Source organism: Phaseolus vulgaris, chromosome 4, assembly GCF_051622355.1.
Source record: "Phaseolus vulgaris cultivar YP4 chromosome 4, ASM5162235v1, whole genome shotgun sequence".
NCBI lineage: Eukaryota > Viridiplantae > Streptophyta > Magnoliopsida > Fabales > Fabaceae > Phaseolus > Phaseolus vulgaris.
In genome coordinates this window covers 9237451-9241719 of record NC_143501.1, presented here as the reverse complement: position 1 = coordinate 9241719, position 4269 = coordinate 9237451, and the positions used below count along the sequence as shown (strand labels likewise).

The 4269-nt window shown below is 27.7% G+C and overlaps 1 non-coding gene across 1 annotated transcript; it reads left to right on the top strand.

Moving 5' to 3' along the window:
* The first annotated feature begins 1948 nt into the window (after positions 1 to 1948).
* On the top strand, positions 1949 to 2020 carry TRNAT-UGU (transfer RNA threonine (anticodon UGU)). Its single transcript has one exon. It is a non-coding gene; the product is annotated as a tRNA-Thr (tRNA).
* The last annotated feature ends 2249 nt before the right edge of the window (positions 2021 to 4269 follow it).

Here is a 4269-nt window from a genome sequence, read left to right as displayed (position 1 = left end):
TTCAAAACCACAAAATATTATTTTTGGTATTTTATTATAATTTTAGATGACTCAATCCAAGGAATTTATTAGCAGTACTAAGTCTTGAGGGAGAAACGTTATTAGTGAGTTTTCTTTTAAGCGAAGCTTGCAAGGGAAATGGAAAATGTAAAAGAAAAGCATTATTTGTTTTAAGGGATTTTTTTTCTTATCTTTGATTATTTTACACAAAGAAAACATAAAGTGCGAAAAAGAGAGTACTAGATAGTTGAGTTGGTAACCAAAAAAACAGTTTTATTGCATAACATTTATCAGTGAAAAGTTAAATTAAACCAATTTTGAAATTTAGTGCCTGAAATTATTTGATTCACCTCTATACTAAGAGTAAAAGACTAAAATATCCTTCCTCATATATAACATAATAGAGGGGTAAGGATGTGATAATTTTATAAGACATAGATAAAAATCTACCTTTCTATTTCAATAATCTTTTTCTAGTTTTGTTTCTATTTCAATAATCTTTTTCTAGTTTTGCTTAGTATGTTTTTCAAGAACTATATTTTTCTAGGATTTTTCCTACAGGAAAGTCTAAGTATGTAAAGGAAATGCTAACGGTATTGGAACATAATATCTCTTAATACTTTTCTAAACAACTCTCCTTCTCTCCCAATTTACCAGTTTTGCTTTTGAAAAAGTTTTAAGACGAAGGCAAGTTCAAAATACCTAAGTATTCTTTTAATGACTAATACATTTTGGATGTTTTCATCACACAAAAAGAGAGTATCATCTGCAAATTGTAGCATGTTTACTACAACTCCCTTTTGACTTATCGTCATCCCCTTCTAGCATGTGTTTGTTAGTTGTTTATCTCAATATCCCTAATAACCTTTCAACTAAGAACAAGAACTGAGCCAGGGGATTTCCTTGCCTTAAGTCTCTAGTTGGATTAAATTCCTAAGTTGGACTTTCATTTACTAAAATTGAAATCATAGATAACTCGAGACAACCCCTAATCCATTTATTCACTTGTTATAAAATCCCAATATATCCATCATATACCATAGAAACTCCCATCAAATTGAGTTCTCAAAATCCACTTTCACTATTGAGCATATCTTTTTCCTTCTTCCACTACTTTATTAGAGACTAAAAATACTATCAACAAACCCCTACTTTCAATAAATGTTCATTGGGTTCTATTAATGATCTTAGACAAGATGTGTTTGAGCCTATTAGATAAAGCTTTAAAGATGATTTTTTACATACATCCTAGGAGGAGATTGGTCTATATTCATTCAAACCACTTGGATTATCCACCTTGGCTATAAGTGTTATGAAGAAGGGCGTTGCAACCCCTTGGAATACTTCCACTAAGCTTAAAAGAATCCGCAAAATTGTGTAATATCATTTTTTAAAACCTTTCAAAATTTCTTTATAAATGCAAAATTATACCCATATGGCATGGGATTTTATTGTTTTGACACTACCAAATCCTTCCTTAATTTCTAGTTTTGTGAATGCAACAATTATCAATCTTTTATCATATGATGATATAGATGGGAACTCTATATTTCCAAACTTAACATTGAAGTCAATATTCTCCCTCAATTTCGCTACAAAGAACTCTTTTACCTTCCTTTTAACAATATTCAGATCCTCACACGACTTTTGTTGACGTAGACTTATGAGTTTAAGTTCACTAATTAAATTTTTTTATTACAGAGTGTGGAAAAATATTATTGAAATAAAAAAAAAGTAAAAAGAGAATCAAGCAGACTCACATGTTTGATTTGTTTCCAGCTTTCACTTTTATTTGATAACTTAATATTTTAATTAGTAATCAGAATATATCATATTGTTTTCGTTTATTACTTCTTTTTAGAATTTATATATAAACGAAATGATAAAATATATTGATTAACAATTCTTTGGTACATATTCTTAAAATAAATAAAAAAAATAAAAAATTGCCCCTATAGCTCAGTGGTAGAGCGTCAGTCTTGTAAACTGAAGGTCTGTAGTTCGATCCTGCATGGGGGCAGTATTTTTTCTATTTTTTTTTATAAAAAAAAATCCTTGAAAAATCGAAAAATTGAAAATACTGTGATATTTTTGTTATTAATGGTGATATTTTTGTTATTAATGCAGTTTTTTTTTATCAACACTTAAATAAATAAATAGGGACCATTTCGGGGGTGGTCCAACCCTTATACATAAATACCTGACAATAACTCCTATTAGAACAATTTATTTAATAAACAACAAAAATGTGTTTTTAACAATTATAAATGAAAACATAAATCGAACAGCATAATAGATTAGTGTTTCGGGCAATATGGTGAAACTTTACTAACAATCTTATTAGATGTGAACTATGTTTTGTTTGGATTGAGTGGAAAATTGTGGGGAAGAGAGGGAGTGAATTAGATAGGATGTATGAAATTGCTTGGATTGAAGGATGATAGAGTGAATTTGTAAGGATGATAGAGTGAATTTGTAAGGATGATAGAGTGAATTTCTGAGAATGATTTATTAAAATTTGTGAATGACGTGATACTTATGACAAAATTTAGAAATTATTTTAAGGGTGTAAAGTATAATATATTTTTTTTTTAAGTTTGAGTTAATTTTTTTTTTCTAATATATAATATTTATAATTATTATTATTTTGTAATAAAAAATAATTTTGTGTTAAATTCAAATAAATTTATTAAATATATTAAAATTTATGAAAATAATATTTATTATTATATACACTGTTATTTTATATAATTATATATATTTTGTTAATATTATAATTTTATTTTATTATTTTTATTATTTATAATTATATGTTGTTATTAATAGTATAATTAAATATTTTTTGAAATTATTAAATAAATTTATCTAATATTTAAATTTGTATATTGTATATTGTAGGTATATAATTATATTAATAATTATAATAGTAATAAAATAATTAATATTATTAATATTTTGAATAATTATATATTTTAAAAATAATGTACAATTTAAACATAGTAGCATGATAAAATTCATATATTGACTAACAACATGAAAAAAATTATATTTTATTTTTTATGTATAACTTTTTATTTTAATTTGTATCCAATAAAATAAATAAAATAAAATAACAACTTTCGCTTATCATTAATAAACATTGGATGAACATGAAATAGTCGGTGATTACAATAAATAAATTAAGTCATTACATTAGAATCCTAAATGATGTTGTATCATGGGAATTTAAAAAAATTACAAACATAGTAATGTCCAATAACATATTAAATTTAACTTACAATCAAAATAAGTTCAACATAAAAAATAATAATAACACAATAAAAATACAATCAATGTTCTTCACGTAGTTGAAGCTGGTGAAGTGTATCTTCGATTTGGCCTAAATGTGTGTTGATAGTATTGATATTTTCCTGTATATTTTGAATTCTCCCCAAATTTGTGTTAACATCGTCGAATCATGAGGGATTTCGAGTTGAGGATGACCACCTGCAACATGTTCTTGAGGCAATTGAATGTCTTCGTGTTCTTGTTCATGTTCATCTCCAAGCCTTCCAAGTTGCCACACACCATTACCTTTAAGATATTCATTTTCTTCATGGTTTTTTCCCCAAAGAAGTTATTCCATCCTAACATGATTGATGACTCTCCCATCAAGTTCATGCCATATAGCAACATAAGGTGTGTGATTAAACAACCATATGGAAGAGGCATATCATTGTCACGACATGTTATCATGTGTTGTATGATATAATGAGGTCAATTAATCATTACATTACTTTTTAGGCACCATAAGATGAAAACATCTTCATGAATCAATTGGGAGAAGTTGCTTCCCTGAGGAAACAACATGTGAACCCATGTGTAATGAAGTAGTCTGTCATTTATAGTCAAACTACCTACGTTTCTTACATTTTGACCATGCACTTCTTCTCTTGTCATGGTTAATAGGGTTTGTTGACGATCAAAATGTATGTCCTCAAGGATGGTACCAAGGGTTAACAAGAGACCATCATATTTCAGACTCTTCACGTTCATCCAATCCCTATGTCTAATTATAATCTTGTGTGTGTTGATCTGAGTAGCAAGGTAATCCTGTGTCGTTAGATGAAGATCCAAACAGAAACTCCTCCTACTTGCCCTTCCCTCCTCCTTTATCTTACCCGAAAACAAACAGTGTGTAAAACAACCACCATAATTGATTTTAAATAATTTTGAATGTATAGTGTTGTTAAAAAAATGAAGCCAAGGTAGTTTTGTCATTCCTCAAAC